Source organism: Salvelinus alpinus, chromosome 29 (genome assembly GCF_045679555.1).
Source record: "Salvelinus alpinus chromosome 29, SLU_Salpinus.1, whole genome shotgun sequence".
NCBI lineage: Eukaryota > Metazoa > Chordata > Actinopteri > Salmoniformes > Salmonidae > Salvelinus > Salvelinus alpinus.
In genome coordinates this window covers 43,402,381-43,420,819 of record NC_092114.1, presented here as the reverse complement: position 1 = coordinate 43,420,819, position 18,439 = coordinate 43,402,381, and the positions used below count along the sequence as shown (strand labels likewise).

At 44.9% G+C, this 18,439-nt stretch overlaps 1 long non-coding RNA gene across 3 annotated transcripts; it reads left to right on the top strand.

Annotated features, from left to right (window-relative positions):
- Positions 1–12,027: 12,027 nt before the first annotated feature.
- Positions 12,028–13,852, top strand: LOC139558781 (uncharacterized). 3 transcript variants are annotated; one of them, XR_011671640.1, is made up of 4 exons: positions 12,028–12,333; positions 12,847–12,939; positions 13,041–13,124; positions 13,350–13,852. It is a non-coding gene; the product is annotated as an uncharacterized lncRNA (long non-coding RNA). The 3 variants fall into 3 exon arrangements; XR_011671641.1 differs by lacking the exon at positions 12,028–12,333 and adding an exon at positions 12,367–12,563; XR_011671639.1 differs by lacking the exon at positions 12,028–12,333 and having other exon boundaries at positions 12,368–12,939.
- Positions 13,853–18,439: the final 4,587 nt, after the last annotated feature.

Genomic DNA, 18,439 nt, shown 5'->3' with positions numbered 1-18,439 from the left:
GACATTTAGCTTATTTGAAATGATGTGCGCTTCTTCCATTCACGTTTTCATGTTTATTCAAATACTTTTCATTCAAATCCATATGGTTTGGTTTCAATACTTCAAAACCAAATGGTAGGTCCAGGTAGTCGCAAAAATAAATAGGTGTTGGTTAAATTGTGATTTTAATGAATGGAGCGAATTTGGAGTCGCAGTTTTATTCCTGTGAGCTAGGACCGGTTTTTAGCGGAGCGGTGGAAGGCAGGTTGGAAAGGATGTCCAGAGCCGTGCGCGAGCACCAACATGAGCGATAAGCGGGATTTCCGACTGCTCAACTCCACTCACATGCAAGCATGATCCATCCGAGCTTGACTTCCTACCCACCCATTCTTCATATCTCCAGTCTTCACATTCTTTGTCATGATCTCAAACAAATAATCAGTTAAAAACTGTTCATGATCTCGAACAAATAATCAGTTAAAAACTGTTGTGGACTTTAATGGTCATTTTTTCCAACACACACAAAAAAAGATTCTATGAGACCAGGCTGACACGTAACCTACAGTTCTTCATCATTCAGGTTTCCTTACATGCTTCTCTGGTGTAGCAGTTAAGAGTGGAGTTGTCACACACCATGTTCACACCATGTTCGTGGAAAAGAATGATGTCCCAAAGATTCCCACAATGCACTGCTTACAAGTCAATGACTGGGCTGTAGAACATGGATGAGAGGCAAGAGAAGTTGATGAATCATGTGCAGTACAACACAATACAATCCAAAACAAACAATGATACAGTAGATACTGTAGATAGGAACACCTGACTGAACATGTGCTTGTTGCTAATCACGAGTGGCATCAGGTTGAAGAATGCAAGAAGACAGAATGACTGTCTACCTATAACTCACTCAGTAATTCATGATAAAAAGCTATACGTATAAGGTACAATGGCTTGCAAAAGTATTCACCCCCGTTGGCATTTTTCCTATTTTTTGCCTTACAACCTGGAATTAAAATAGATTTTTGGGGTGTTTGTATCATTTGAGTTACACAACATGCCTACAGCTTTGAAGATGCAAAATATTTTTTCTTGTGAAACAAACCAGTTTCCCAGTCCCCGACGATGAAAAACATGGTGTTCTCGGGGTGATGAGAGGTTGGGTTTGCGCCAGACATAGCGTTTTCCTTGATGGCCAAAAAGCTCAATTTTACCAAGAGTACCATCTTCTATATGTTTGGGGAGTCTCCCACATGCCTTTTGGCGAACACCAAACGTGTTTGCTTATTTTTTTCTTTAAGCAATGGCTTTTTTCTGGCCACTCTTCCATAAAGCCCAGCTCTGTGGAGTGTACAGCTTAAAGAAGTCCTATGGACAGATACTCCGATCTCCGCTGTGGAGCTTTGCAGCTCCTTCAGGGTGATCTTTGGTCTCTTTGTTGCCTCTCTGATTAATGCCCCCCTTGCCTGGTCCATGAGTTTTGGTGGGCGGCCCTCTCTTGGCAGGTTTGTTGTGGTTTTTTGAAACAAGTAATTTTTTTCATTTCACTTCACCAATTTGGACTATTTTGTGTATGTCCATTACATGCAATCCAAATAAAAATCAATTTAAATTACAGGTTGTAATGCAACAAAATAGGGAAAACACCAAGGGGGTGAATACTTTTGCAAGGCACTGTAGCATTGCATTTGGTCAAACACAATTTTGCAATTTTTTTCCAAAAGTTTGCTAAGAGCTGGCAGGAAGCTTATAAGTCTGCTGTTAGAACCAGTAAAGGCTGCTTTACCACTCTTAGGTAGCTGAATTACTTTGGCTTCCCTCCAGGCCTGAGGACAAAGACTTTCCTCTAGGCTCAGATTAAAAATATGACAGATAGGAGTGGCTATAGAGTCAGCTACCATCCTCAGTAGCTTTCCTTCTAAGTTGTCAATGCCAGGAGGTTAGTCATAATTGATCGATAACAATACTTTTTCCACCTCTCCTAAGTAAGCCAGTCAGATGTGCAGCCGGACTTATTTGCCACTCCTTTTGCCCCATCTCTTTCAACCATAGTTTTTCAATTCCTCATCAATCCATGGAGCCTTAACAGTCCGTTTCTTAACAGGTGCATGTATATTAATAATTGGATGAAGAAATTTCATAAATTCATGAAGTGCAGCGTCTGGATGCTCTTCCTTAATCATATCAGACCAACAAATATTTTTTACATCATCCACATAAGAATCTCTTATACACTTTTTTAGGCCCAACTGTTGGGACTTTGGATATAGCCACTATATTGTGATCACTGCATCTAATGGGTATGGATATACAGCTTTAGAACAAAGTTCTACAGTATTAGTAAAAATGTGATCGATACATGTGGATGATCTTGTTCCTGTAGTGTTTGTAAACCCCCTGGTAGGTTGATTAATAACCTGAATCAGATTACAGGCACCGGTTACAGTAAGAAGCTTCCTCTTGAGCGGACAGCTTGATGAAAACCAGTCAATATTCAAGTCCCCAAGAAAGTAGACCTCTCTGTTTACATCACATACACTCTCAAGTAGAGGTCGACCGATTAATCGGAATGGCCGATTAATTAGGGCCGTTTTCAAGTTTTTATAACAATCGGTAATCGGTATTTTTGGATTGGCCGAATTAAAAAAAAATATATATATATTTTTTTACACCTTTATTTAACTATGCAAGTCAGTTAAGAACACATTCTTATTTACAATGACGGCCTAGGAAAGGTGGGTTAACTGCCTTGTTCAGGGGAAGAGCGACAGATTTTTACCTTGTCAGCTCGGGGATTCGTTTTTGCAACCTTCCAGTTACTAGTCCAACGCTCTAACCACCTGCCTTACATTGCACTCCACGAGGAGCCTGCGTGGCAGGCTGACTACCTGTTACGCGAGGGTAGCAAGAAGCCAAGGTAAGTTGCTAGCTAGTTTATCTAGTAATCGTGTCCTGTCTAGTTTATCGTGTCCTGCGTTGCATATAATCGATGCGGTGTCTGTTAATTTCTCATCGAATCACAGCCTACTTCGCCAAACGGGTGATGATTTAACAAGCGCATTTGCGAAAAAGCACTGTCGTTGCACCAATGTACCTAACCATAAACATCAATGCATTTCTTTAAAATCAATACACAAGTATCTATTTTTTAAACCTGCATATTTAGTTAATATTGCCTGCTAACATTAATTTCTTACTAGGGAAATTGTGTCACTTCTCTTGCGTTCTGTGAAAACAGTCAGGGTATATGCAGCAGGTTGGGCCGCCTGGCTCGATGCAAACTGTGTGAAGTCCATTTATTCCTAACAAAGACCGTAATTACTTTGCCAGAATTGTACATAATTATGACATAACATTGAAGGTTGTACAATGTAACAGCAATATTTAGATTTAGGGATGCCATCTGTTAGATAAAATATGTAACAGTTCCGTATTTCACTGAAAGAATAAATGTTTTGTTTTCGAAATGATAGTTTCCGGATTCGACCATATTAATGACCAAAGGCTCGTATTTCTGTGTGTTATTATGTTATAATTACGTCTATGATTTGATAGAGCAGTCTGACTGAGCGATGGTAGGCAGCAGCAGGCTCGTAAGCATTCATTCAAACAGCACTTTCGTGCATTAGCCAGCAGCTCTTCGCAATGCTTCAAGCGTTTGCGCTGTTTATCACTTCAAGCCTATCGACTCATTGCGCTGTTTATCACTTCAAGCCTATCAACTCCCGAGATTAGGCTGGTTGTCACGACTTCCGCTGAAGTCGATCCCTCTCCTTGTTCGGGCGGCGTTCGGCGGTCGGCATCACCGGCCTTCTAGCCATCGCCGATCCACTTTTCATTTTCCATTTGTTTTGTCTTGTCTTCCAACACACCTGGTTCCAATTCCATACTTATATGTTGTGTTTTCCCCATGTCCTTGTCCGGTATTGTTTATTTGTAATGCTTGTGCACGATATGCTGGTGTGTGACGGGTTTTACCCATTTATTATTGTACTGCTAATGGTGGTTTTATTTATTAAACTGCGCCGTTGTAAATCAGTTTTTGCTCTCCTGCGCCTTACTTCTCTGCTGCCAGTACGCACCCCTTACAGAATTCCGGACCAAACTTATGGAGTCAGCAGGAGCAGGTACCCCGGGTATAGGGGTAGAGGAGCGCGTCAGGGAGCACGCAGCAATGCTCCACCATCTCGGCACCGTCATGGACCGCGTTGTCCAGACAATGGACCGCTGGGAGAGACAGGGAGTTCTCCCAGCGCCTCCACCAGCACAACTGGGGTCTTCATCACGCGCCCCTCCTTCTCCTGGTCCCAGTGGGCTTCGTCTCTCCCTTCCCCAGAAATATGATGGGACGGCTGCGAACTGCCAGGGGTTCCTATTGCAGCTGGACTTATACCTGGCAACCGTCCACCCGGCTCCTTCGGGCCGTGAGAGGGTGTCCGCCCTCGTCTCGTGCCTCACCGGGAAAGCTCTGGAGTGGGCCAACGCCGTGTGGAGAGAGGGAGATGCGGCGTTGGACCAGTTTGAGGAGTTCACCCGCCATTTCCGGGCAGTCTTCAACCACCCGCCCGACCACCCACAGCGCCTCTTCCATCTGAGGCAGGGGACGAGCAGCGCCAATGATTTCGCCCTCGAGTTTCGGACCCTGGCTGCTGGCGCGGGATGGAACGACAGGGCCCTGATTGACCATTATCGTTGCAGTCTTCACGAGGACGTCCGTCGGGAGTTGGCCTGCAGAGACACCACCCTCACGTTCGACCAGCTGGTGGACCTGTCCATCCGGCTGGATAACCTGCTGGCTACCCGTGGACGTTCAGATCAGGGTCTGTTGGTTCCATCCCCTCGCACCGCTTCTCTGATACCCATGGAGCTGGGAGGGGCGGTGCGCAGGGAGACCGGAGGGGGTTCCAGCTCGTGCACCATCTGTGGCCGCAGAGGTCACACTGCCGGTCGGTGCCGGGTTGGTTCCTCTGGGTATCGAGGCAGCAGGCAGGGCACTCTGGCGCCACCCCAGGTGAGCCGGTACTATTCTCACCCAGAGCCCTCTGTTGCACATATGTTTGTGTATGTCACTTTCCCTGAGTTTTCCCCGCATTCCCAGCATAAGGCGCTTGTCGATTCAGGTGCGGCTGGGAATTTTATAGATAAATCGTTTGCCCATAGTTTAGGGATCCCCATTGTTCCCGTGGCTGTGCCCTTCCCGTTCACGCCTTAGATAGTCGACCATTAGGGTCAGGGTTGATTAGGGAGGCCACCGCTCCTCTGGGCATGGTGACGCAGGGGGGTCACACAGAGAGAATCAGTCTCTTCCTTATTGACTCTCCTGCGTTTCCCGTGGTGCTAGGTCTACCCTGGTTAGTTTGTCATGACCCCACTGCTTCTTGGTGTTAGTTGAGAATGATCTGTTAATTGAATGATTAGAATATTCCGCCCTGAAACATATAATTGTATGGAATTGATTAGAATGTATAAAATCATAATCAATAAATGTGTAGTCCTAGTCAGAATTAGGGTAAAGACAATATGTCTTTATGGTATTTTAAACACAGACTGTCTGAGCTTGGTGCCGACCTCACTAGAGATTTGGGAGAGAACGGGGAGTACGTCTCAAGGACAAGGTCACTAATCTCTGTCGGCTGGGTAGCAGGACATGTGTGTGCGTATGATTGTGTGTGTGTATGTGTGTGCGTATGGTTGTGTGAATGTGTGTGGGGGTGAGAAGTCAGTATAAAATTTATTGTTTTGTATTCTTGACTTTAGAACGTTCCCGTGAATAAACCTTTTTGACTATTTTAGCTGGGCCTCCGTCTGTTTCATTCGACCAGGATCTTACAAATTCTGGTTTGCAGACTGAGTAATATAATAAATCGGGTTATGAACCTGAGAACAAAATTCTCTTATCACTTGGCCACAGAGGGCTCTCACGGGGTGGTCGCAAGAGTGCTCGGGGAGGTGTCTCCACCGTACGCATTCCTCCCTGAATATGTCGATTTGGCTCTCGCCTTCTCCAAAAAGAAGGCGACTCAATTACCACCTTATCGACAGGGCGATTGTGCGATAGATCTCCTGGTAGATGCTGCACTTCCCAGGAGTCACGTGTATCCCCTCTCACAGGTGGAGACGGAGGCTATGGAACGATATGTCTCCGAATCCCTGCGTCAGGGGTATATTCGGTCCTCCACTTCACCCGCCTCCTCCAGTTTCTTTTTTGTGAAGAAGAAGGAGCGAGGTCTGCGCCCGTGTATTGACTATCGGAGTCTGAACCAGATCACTGTGAGGTATAGTTACCCACTACCGCTCATAGCCACAGCGATTGAATCAATGCACGGGGCGCGCTTCTTCCCCAAACTAGATCTCAGGAGCGCTTACAACCTGGTGTGTATCCGGGAGGGAGACGAGTGGAAGACGGCTTTCAGTACCACCTCAGGGCACTATGAGTATCTCGTCATGCCGTACGGGTTGATGAATGCGCCATCAGTCTTCCAAGCCTTTGTAGACAAGATTTTCAGGGACCTGCACAGGCAGGGTGTAGTGGTGTATATTGATGACATTCTGATATACTCCGCTACACGCGCCGAGCATGTGTCCCTGGTGCCCATGGAGCTTGGTCACCTGTTGGAGCATGACCTGTACGTCAAGGCTGAGAAATGCCTGTTCTTCCAACAGTCCTTCTCCTTCCTAGGGTATCACATTTCCACCTCAGGGGTGGAGATGGAGAGTGACCGCATTTCAGCCGTCCGTAATTGGCCGACTCCCACCACAGTAAAGGAGGTGCAGCGGTTCTTAGGGTTTGCCAACTACTACCGGAGGTGTATCTGGGGTTTTGGTCAGGTAGCGGCTCCCATTACATCACTGCTGAAGGGGGCCCGGTGCGTTTGCAGTGGTCAGCTGAGGCGGACAGGGCTTTTAGTCACCTGAGGGCTCTGTTTACCTTGGCTCTCGTGCTGGCCCATCCGGATCCCTCTTTGGTGTTCATAGTGGAGGTGGACGCGTCCGAGGCTGGGATAGGAGCCGTGCTCTCTCAGCGCTCGGGTACGCCTCCGAAGCTCCGCCCCTGTGCCTTCTTCTCGAAGAAGCTCAGCCCGGCGTAGCGAAACTATGATGTGGGGGACCGGGAGCTGTTGGCTGTCGTCAAGGCTTTGACGGCGTGGAGACATTGGCTTGAGGGGGCTAAACACCCTTTTCTCATCTGGACTGACCACCGCAGCTGGAGTACATCCGGGCAGCGAGGAGACTGAACCCTCGCCAGGCAAGGTGGGCCATGTTTTTCACCCGTTTTGTGTTCACCCTTTCCTACAGACCAGGCTCCCAGAACGCTAAGGCAGACGCATTGTCCCGGCTGTATGACACAGAGGAGCGGTACATGGATCCCACTCCTATATTTCCGCCATCTGCCTGGGGGCGCCGGTAGTGTGGGAGCTGGACACGGACATTGAGCAGGTGTTACGTGCAGAACCCGCTCCCGTCCAGTGTCCCGCTGGGCGTCTGTACGTCCTGTCTGCTATTCGTGACCGGTTGATCTATTGGGCCCACACATCACCCTCCTCTGGTCATCCTGGGATCGGTCGGACAGTGCGTTGTTTGAGCGGGAGGTACTGGTGGCCTACCTTGGCTAAGGACGTGAGGGTTTATGTTTTCTCCTGCTCGGTGTGCGCCCAGTGTAAGGCTCCTAGGCACCTGCCCAGATGGAAGTTACACCCCTTACCCGTTCCACAGTGGCCTTGGTCGCACCTGTTGGTGGATTTTCTTACTGATCTTTCCCCCTCACAGGGTAACACCGCGATCCTGGTCGTTGTGGATCGGTTCTCTAAGTCCTGTCGTCTCCTCCCTCTGCCCGGTCTCCCTACGGCCCTACAGACTGCGGAGGCCTTGTTTACGCACGTCTTCCGGCACTACGGGGTGCCTGAGGATATAGTGTCTGATCGAGGTCCCCAGTTCACGTCTAGGGTCTGGAAGGCATTCATGGAACGTCTGGGGGTCTCGATCAGCCTTACTTCAGGGTTTCACCCCGAGAGTAATGGGCAGGTGGAGAGAGTAAATCAGCATGTAGGCAGGTTTCTGCGGTCCTATTGCCAGGACCGGCCCGGGGGAGTGGGCGGCGTTCATGCCCTCTCGCTTCGCCACTCCTCCACTAACTTCTCTCTGTTCCAGTGTGTACTGGGGTACCAGCCGGTTCTGGTGCCTTGGCATCAGGGTCAGACCGAGGTTCCTGCGGTGGACGACTGGTTCAGGCGCGCGGAGGAGACATGGGAAGTTGTCCGTGTTCACCTTCAGCGGGCCGTGCTGCGACAAAAGGAGAACGCAGATCGCCACCGCAGTGAGGCCGGGTCTGGCTCTCGACCCGAAACCTGCCCCTCTGCCTGCCCTGCCGGAAGCTGGGTCCGCGGTTTGTGGGGCCATTCAAAGTCCTGAGGAGAGTGAACGAGGTTTGTTATAGGTTACAGCTTCCACCCGATTACCGTATTAACCCCTCGTTCCATGTGTCTCTGCTCAGGCCGGTGGTGGCTGGTCCGCTCCAGGAGTCTGAGGTGCGGGAGGTTCCTCCGCCCCCTCTGGACATTGAGGGGTTCCTGGCGTACTCCGTTCGCTCCATACTGGATTTGAGTCGGGCGAGGGGCCTTCAGTATCTCGTGGAGTGGGAGGGGTACGGTCCGGAGGAAAGGTGCTGGGTGCCAGTCGAGGACGTGTTGGACCCTTCTATGCTGCAGGAGTTCCACCGTCTTTGTCCGGATCGCCCTGCGCCTTGCCCTCCGGGTCGTCCCCGAGGCCAGTGTCGGCGCGCTGCTGGAGCCGCATGTCAAGGGGGGGGTACTGTCACAACTTCCGCCGAAGTCGGTCCCTCTCCTTGTTCGGGCAACGTTCGGCGGTCGGCGTCACCGGCCTTCTAGCCATCGCCGATCCACTTTTCATTTTCCATTTGTTTTGTCTTGTCTTCCCACACACCTGGTTCCAATTCCATAATTATATGTTGTGTATTTAACCCTCTGTTTTCCCCATGTCCTTGTCCGGTATTGTTTATTTGTAATGCTTGTGCACAAAATGCTGGTGTGTGACGGGTTTTACCCATTTATTATTGTACTGCTAACGGTGGTTTTATTTATTAGACTGCGCCGTTGTAAATCAGTTTTTGCTCTCCTGCGCCTGACTTCGCTGCCGCCAGTACGCACCCCTTGCACTGGTGTAACCGATGTGAAATGGCTAGCTAGTTTAGCAGGGTGCGCGCAAGTAGCGTTTCAAACGTCATTATCTGATAGGACTTACCCACTGCTATGAAGACCACCAGGACAGAAAGCCCTATCAAAATATTAGTCTTCATCTTCTTGTAGGAGGGTAGTGTTTGTTGTTTTCAATAGGAGTCGTAGGCTTAATCCCTAATGAATGAGTTTTCTCAAAAAGTGCTCACTTCGAGCAGGGCCCCCCTTCCAGCCGTGGGGTCAATCCCATTTTTTTTGTAATTTTTTTCGGGCGTGAGGCCTGCTGTTCTACATTTTGGGAACCACTGACTTAGAGCATGCTGAGGAAAGATCACTAATAAATATATGTGGGAAATTCCAGTTTCCTGCTAAGTGGGTGGTACATGATAGGAGACTTGATTATAGGCTACTATAATGAAGTGTAACAAGTTTTATCGTCTTCCATGAGGGTGCTAAGAGGACGTTAGTCGGAAAAGAAGAGGAAGGAATGCAGACAGTATTTATGTCAGATTGGAATGAGTTAAATTTGTTTAGTCTTTATTTTATTATTTGTTCAACCATTTCACACACACACACATAATGTAGTGTCTCGTAGTAGTAGATATATTTTTAAGTGTAGTATGTTTATTTATTGTACATAGAATACATAGAAATGTTATCTTTATAAAAGAGTACAGAGGGTAACATACTCAATGGGGAAAATAAAAACTTGCTAGATAATGATAATTGATAGTGACATGAGTGAGAATTTATGCCATTAAAAAGTACTTATGTCACACAGATAAGTTCCCAATATAAATACAGTGACATTGATTGAACTGTACATTACGATGCTGTAGTAGGATGTTGCTTAGCCTAGAGGTAAAATCAGTTTGAGTTGGTACTTGGAACTAAAGTTGAGGGAAAATAGCCTGAATAAACATTGCAGTCTTTCCCAGAATAAAACCAGTTTCAGTATATTGTGTTTTTTAAGAACTACAACACACTTCAATGGAAGCCGATGGAGGAGGTCCCCTTATTGTGAAGGGTTTGTTTAAGAAAAAGTGCTCCAGATGGCCACCAGGGCGGCACCAAGGGCCACAGTGAGAGGGAGTTGGATGGCTACGGCCCCATTGCACTGGTCGGTGGTGTTGCAGCAGGTCCTTGAGATGGTGTAGTCGGCTGTCAGGATGGTACCAATGGATGTGGTGTTGCACAAAGATGTGGCCATGCAACCCTTGCGCTTGAGATTCAGGAATTTAGTGACGTTGAACTCTGGAAGAAGGAAGAACAATCGTAATTACAGGTCGTTTTTGTTTGGGTAGCTCTTTATTTTACAGTACAAAAATGACTAGATATTAACAGAAATTACATTGTGAAATGGGAATGACACAATAATTGTCTAAGAATTACACAGTAATAACCTAGGAATTACACAGTTATAACTTTGGAATTACACAGTAACTCAATGAGCTATTTTTATTGTAGCGTTCTACTTGTACGAAAACACAGGGTCAGTACCTGCTTGTTCGGTGAAGCAGTTGGGCTCGGAGGTGCTACATACTGCAGTTGAACCAATAAAACAAAGGCTGGACAACCCCACAGTACATGTGTTGCACTTCAGGGACTCTGCTGTGAGATGGAATGAGAGAAAGATGGAGAGACAGAGAGCAACGAGGAGAGAGAAGAAAGAGGAGAGAAACAAATAAGATTGCTGTCCTTCATGACACTATATGTACAAACATACACATCATTTGTTTGTTTTTTCCTTTCTTTGTTCAGTCCAGCACAGAAATAAGAGTTGCAAGGCCACATAAATATTAGGTTAATACCTGTCAGTTTAATTAATGAATTGACGGACTCTATTTTGACTACTTTAAATTGTTGATTGCACAACCATACACCCAGAGTGAACCTATTCTTGGACTGAAAAGCACTTTTAGTGGAGTGTTGTCCTATAAAAGTTCCCATTTGGTGACGTCTGATAGTAGGCAGTGTGGTAAAGTATTTAAGAACAAATACTTGAAAGTACTATTTAAGTAGGTTTTTGGGGGTATCTGTACTTTAATTTACAATTTATATTTTTGACTTTGACTTTTAATTCAATACACTCCTGAAAAGAAAACAATGTACTTTTTACTCCATTAATTTTCCCTGACACCCAAAAGTATGCATTACATTTTGAATGCTTAGCAGGACAGGAAAATAGTCCAATTCACACACTAAATCAAGACAACATCCCTGGTCTTTCCTACAGGCCTCTGATCTGGCGGACTTACGAAACACAAATGTTTTTTTTGTAAATTATGTCTGAGTGTTGGAGTGTGCCCCTGACTATCCGTAAATATACCGAACAAAAATATAAATGCAACAATTATCAATTTCTAAGATTTTACTGAGTTACATTTCATATAAGGAAATCAGTCAATTCTATGGATTTCACATGCCTTGGCAGGGGCACAGCCATGGGTGGGCCTGGGAGGGCATAGGCCCACCCACTGAGGTGCCAGTCCCAGCCAATCAGAATGAGTTTTCCCCACAAAAGGGATTTATTACAGACAGAAATACTCCTCAGTTTCATCAGCTGTCCGTGTGGCTGGTCTCAAACGGTCCCGCAGGTGAAGAACCGGATGTGGATGTCCTGTGCTGGCGTGGTTACGGTCTGCGGTTGTGAGGCCGGTTGGACGTACTGCGAAATTCTCTAAAACGAGGTTGCAGGCGACTTATGGTAGAGAAATGAAAACGGAATTCTCTGGCAATTTAATTTAGGTTAACTGAAAAGCAATCTCTTCACTGGAACTCCAGTATTCTCCAACCTGCTTGAAGTTTGTTAACAAAAATGTATTTAAGGACCAAAAATCTGGTGGTTACCCACACCCATAGGCGGAAATCCCAGGGGGGACGGGGGGGACACGACCCCCCCATCCTGGGAAAAATATGATTTGTCCCCCCCAATATATCACTGTAAACATAACTATGTAATTTCAATAATATTAATAATACGCAATGAAAGCACTTGTGCTGATTATAGACACTTAATAGCGCGTTTTTAAGTTTCACAAGATTGCGACCCCCCCGCCCTTTGCCTCACAATGGTTTGATCCACTGCCAGTTCTTTAGCTGGCAAGGTAATAGAGGGCTCGTATCTACTGTCAGAAAGGCACTCAGTGTACGTAACTGACGTGAGGTTAATCCAGTCAATCGCGCTTTAGCAATGTATATATTTTTTTTATGTTGCAGGGTTCACACACTAGCTGAATTTGCAGAGCTAGCGCGCAAACTAAAGCAAACATTAACTATCAAGCTAGCTAGTACCTATTCCATTTATGTGGCGTCGTCAAAGATGGAATATTTGCTATCGTCAGTTTATTCCAAGATTAGCATGCAGCTGTAGTGCTTCAAAGTCCCTGTGATAAGGTTAGCGATAAACTGAAGTCCAAACTGAACAGAACTACACTCTCTTATACCATTGTCTTTAATATATTTAATGGTCTCGTTGCAAAAGCTAAATTGTCACTAGTGAATTTTTTATTTTTTTCACCTTTAACCAGGTAGCAAAGATTATAGCAAACACCACAGAAACGGAATTGGTGCTCGCTAGCTTTGCAAATTCAGCTATTGTTGGAAGCCTGCCAATATGAAACAAACTATGTTAAAATTTCAAAACGTTGCAGCATGTGTTGTGTAAATGTGTGTGCAGCTAGACCGGTCAGCCAGCCAGCCAGGTAGAAAAATGTCAGAAAAAAGTAAAAAGACGGACATCAGAGTATTTTTCAGTACACCAAAACGCAAAGTAAGAACTCTAGTAGCCTAATATCTCAAAGACCAGTTGGTAAAATGTTCATAAGAAAGAAGTGAAATGCTAATGGAAATGTTTCACAATGATGTCATTAGGCAGAGCAGGCAACAGATGGCACACAGACAGCAGAGCTGGGGACAGATATGCAGGGACAGACTGGCAGAGACAGGGAGTCTCAGGTAAGTTTGTTGAGTCTTTGTTTGGCAACATTATGAAAGGTTCTCAATTTTTTTGACTTGTAAAATAGGGACATAATTGGAAAATGCCATGAATACCCCACTCTCAATTTAAACTGGTGACTGAACCAAGATTTGTTTAAGGCAATGGTATTGCTGTTGTGATTAATTGTGTAGTTTTGGGTACCGGTAGTTAGGAGTACAGCAAACACCTTATTTCTTTTCTAGGAGACAGACTGTGAGTCAGTGAGGGTGGTGAAAGGGAAAGAGCCAAGGAGAGAGACTTCAGAGGACAGTGTCACAGCCACGGCAGGACCAGGTGTCACCCTTGTTGCCAGCAGCACCAGTATAGGGGACAGTGGCACAGCATCGTCCAGTTACCTCAGTGATGACACAAAACCATATCAGCCACACCCACAATTTATAGAACCGCAAACTCTTGCAAACAGAGTGTTGACGTTTCAAGAGAGAGGAACACTGCACTGATAAGGAACATTGCTATAACTATTATTATTAGTAGTATTATAATGATTTAAACAAGTTGGGACAACCCTTCAGTTAACTACTGTACCTAACAATTATCCAGTAGTAGTGATTATGGTCCCTCAATATACATTTAACATATTACAACATAGTCTATGTGTTACAGCACTACTTTTGGTGTCCCCCTCAGGAATTGCTCCTGAGAAAATTTAATGTAATTGTCCCCTCCAAGGTTGATATCAGATTTTCGCCCCTGCCCACACCAATAGTGTTAGAGCAAAATGGTACTCAGCATCATCTGGATATGTGTACAAAAAAAATTCAACATTGCCTCTGCAATGCAATGCTGAAAGGCAAATGCAGCGTTCCATTGGAAATCAATGTACTTCTGATGTTCCAGAATGCAAATACACTGTCGGTGTGATCAAGGAGCCACTGTGAAATAGCAACATATTGCTGATCCCATTTCTCCAGTGGATGTGTCATAACATAGTCTACCTGAACACTTCTCCCTCGCTCAAATACAGCCGTGCCTATTCCCGAGATCATTGGCATGGGAAAATGCAAGTTCGCTGAGCAAATCTGAGTTATTGAGGATATTTATTTTCATCTGGATATTTTCTTCTTCAAATATAGCCTAATTTCGGATCTGGTCAATATTTTACATATTTTCAGACAGATCCGAGGTCAGTGGCCACCGGAGTATGAGTGGAGCTGAGCTGGAGCATAGCGAGGAATAGAGCATTCCCAATTTGACTGGAGCGCAGAGCAAGATTCCCAAAAGCTGGAGCGTCAGCCTTCTCTGCTCCAGTAGCGCACACTTCATGAGCTGAGGGAATACCCGGTCCAGCATGCATTTGAAGTCTACTTGTGTGCTGCTATAGCCCCTTGGTTTCGCTATTGTCATGGAGTTTCCTAAATATTTTCCTTGCTAAATCAAGGTTACTTACAAAAATGAGAACCAAGAGCAAGAGAGGGAGTGCGGTGATGTAGAGTCCAGAATCATTGTGGAATCTGAAAAGACACTTATTCCGAAAGCATGATGGTTTACTTACTACGTGCACATGCTAAAAGAAAGAAACCAGGTGGGTAGATAACTAAGAGTGTCATTGTAGCAAAGTATTTATTTACTAAAAATCAGATCTCTTCAACTTTACGTTCATTTTTGTTCTATTATCTATACAATAGGCGATAATTGATTTTGTCCCAATATTCACATGTTCAATGAGTTTTCCGTTTTGATTGCGTTATTTTGCCTAAAAACCTTTAGGCATACCTATTCTCTACTGTTAGCCTTCTCTCCAGGCACCATCGCATGAGCCTGATGCCACAGACCGGCCAAACTCGTGTATCTAAAATTGAATTTAAAAAATGAATTCAAACCCACTAATATGTCATTTTTCATTTAATTTGTACTTAATTCTAAGGAAATTCAAAGTTAATGTCCCTACCAGCCGATTGTGTCGCCGCACTCGCAAACGATTCACACTGTATTTATTTGTAGGCTATAGCTTTGAACAAAAATATAAATAATATAGACTAAATAATTCATTGCCATTCCTTCTTAGGCTCCCTGTCTGGATCTTGACCTATTTTGAGTGTTTATATGCTGTAGAATATGACATTTAGCTTATTTGAAATGATGTGCGCTTCTTCCATTCACGTTTTCATGTTTATTCAAATACTTTTCATTCAAATCCATATGGTTTGGTTTCAATACTTCAAAACCAAATGGTAGGTCCAGGTAGTCGCAAAAATAAATAGGTGTTGGTTAAATTGTGATTTTAATGAATGGAGCGAATTTGGAGTCGCAGTTTTATTTCTGTGAGCTAGGACCGGTTTTTAGCGGAGCGGTGGAAGGCAGGTTGGAAAGGATGTCCAGAGCCGTGCGCGAGCACCAACATGAGCGATAAGCGGGATTTCCGACTGCTCAACTCCACTCACATGCAAGCATGATCCATCCGAGCTTGACTTCCTACCCACCCATTCTTCATATCTCCAGTCTTCACATTCTTTGTCATGATCTCAAACAAATAATCAGTTAAAAACTGTTCATGATCTCGAACAAATAATCAGTTAAAAACTGTTGTGGACTTTAATGGTCATTTTTTCCAACACACACAAAAAAAGTATTTTTAGAACAAGCCCCAATTTGTCCAATGAATAATAATAATAACCTGCCCAGAGAGAATAAAACCAACTTACCGACAGCAAAGAGTCCCACCAGCACCACACATCCCAACATGAATTTGTTCATCTTGATCCAAGTAGATGGAAAAATATCAAAGTTCAATAGTGAGTATTGGAATAATGCAACTCAAATAATCCAGAGTCCAAATTGCAACTTAATGAAGTGTAGAGCTGTGTAGAATGAGGAGCACCAACTTGGACACCCACTTATATGCTGAGGGTGTGATGCTGATGGAGATGATGGAAACATGAAGGTAACAGGGTGTGACATGTGCAACAGGGTCATGTGACACCTGTAAGTGGACAAATTGAGATGTTGATGAGTAGTATGAGAGGAATGGCTGATGTGGGTGGAGAAAAGGTTAACGGGTGCTTACAGATCAATGGCAGGGTAGAGAATCAAACAAAGGGATTATGAGGTAATGTTTGCGACACCTGTCCTTACCCAGAGATAAAGACAGAGAAGGAAGAGGAGGAGGAGGAGGGAGAGACAAAGACAGAGGAGGGAGTGGAGGAGGAGGAGGGAGAGACAATCAGACAAAGACAGTCGGACAGACCGACACGTGTGTGAGTGTAATAATAATAACACACTTTCATTTGTATAGAGCTTTTAATTACAGATTTTTCTCAAAGCTAGATTCACAGTCCAGCAGATAACAACCCCCTGACATATATAATGAGGAAACCAAAGCTAGACGTCTGTGAGCAACGGTGGGTCTCTAAACTGGCCCCCTTCGACTTTGACTTGAAGTACATCCCCGGGCCCCAGAATGTCCCAGCAGACCTGCTTAGTCGACAGCCGTTCATTGGAGCTAGGAAGGCAAGTGAGTTCCCAGAGTATGTGACTTCAGAGTCCATCCAGGACGCATTCAAACTGTCAGTCAATATCCAAGGTGGTGAGATCCTGGCTCAAGTCGCTTCTGAAGGAGTGAAAGCAGTTTTGGAATCCTGTCAGGAGTGGGATGCGAGTGTGCCAGTGCGCAAATTGCAATTAGCCCAGTATTCTGCCAGCATCCTTCAGCATGAAGAGGGAGCGGCTACTCTTCCAGTCCTTTCTTCTGATGTGATACGGAGAAAACAGAATGCGGATCAGGTCTTGGCAATGGGTGGCATAATTTGTTGAGAGGAGGAGGAGACCTTCGCGGAGAGAGAGGGCTCATGAGACTGCCCAGGTGTTGAGAATGCTGATGCATTGGGATACTCTCAAAATCAAGGACGAGATCCTCTATCGAAGATCTAAGGACAGAGTTGTCAAGAAGAGGTACCAGCTGGTGGTGCTAGATTCCCTTAAAACCTTTTTGGGCTAGGGGGCAGTATTTTGACGTCTGGATAAAAAGCGTGCCCAAAGTAAACTGCCTGTTACTCAGGCCCAGAAGCTAGGATATGCATATAATTGGTAGATTGTGATAGCACACACTCTATAGTTTCTACAACTGTTAAAATAATGTCTGTGAGTATAACAGAACTGATATGGCAGGCGAAACCCAGAGGACAAACCATCCCCCCAAAAAATTCAGCCTACCACTGTTTCCAATGTCTGTCACTTTTATTATAAGGCGAAAACCTCCCAGATTGCAGTTCCTAGGGCTTCCACTAGATGTCAACAGGCTTTAAAAAGAGTTTCAGGCTGGTTTTTGGAAAAATGAGCCAGAAGCTGTAGTTTTTCTAAGTGCCTCACATTTTGGCTCTAGTGTTTCCATGCGCATGAAGGAAAGCACGTTCTTTGTTATTTATCTCTGGTAATGAACATAATATTCTCCGTATGTTAAATTTGATCGTTTATTTACGTATTAGGGTACCTAAGGTTTGATTATAAACGTTGTTTGACTTGTTTGGATAAGTCTATTGGTAACGTTTGGGATTCATTTTGTATGCATTTTGAAGGAGGGAAACCGGTGGATTATTGACTGAAGTGCGCCAGCTAAACTGAGTTTTTATGGATATAAAGAAGGACTTTATCGAACAAAAGGACCATTTGTGATGTAACTGGGACCTTTTGGAGTGCCAACAGAAGAAGATCTTCAAAGGTAAGGCATTTATTATATCGCTATTTCTGACTTTTGTGTTGCACCTGCCTGGTTGAAAAATGTTTTTCATGGTTTTGTATGCGGGGTGCTGTCCTCAGATAATTGCATGGTGTCCTTTCGCCGTAAATCCTTTTTGAAATCTGACACAGCGGCTGGATTAACAAGAAGTTAAGCTTTATTTTGATGTATTACACATGTATTTCCATGAATGTTAACTTCACTAGGGTAGGGGGCAGCATTCTGAATTTTGGATGAAAAGCGTGCCCAAAGTAAACTGCCTACTACTCAGGCCCAGAAGCTAGGATATGCATATAATTGGTAGATTTGGATAGAGAACACTCTAAAGTTTCCAAAACTGTTAACATAATGTCTCTGAGTATAACAGAACTGATATGGCAGGACGAAAACCTGAGGAAAATCCATCCAGGAAGTGCTATTATTTTGAAATGGCTGTTTTTCCATTGAAAGCCTATCCACCATACAAAGACGTATGACCCAGTTCACGACCCCTATGGCTTCCACTACATGTGGCCAGTCTTTAGGCATTGTTTCAAGCTTTTACTCTGAAACATGAGGGAGAAACACCACTTTCAATGAGAGGACAGTGGAAATTTCCAG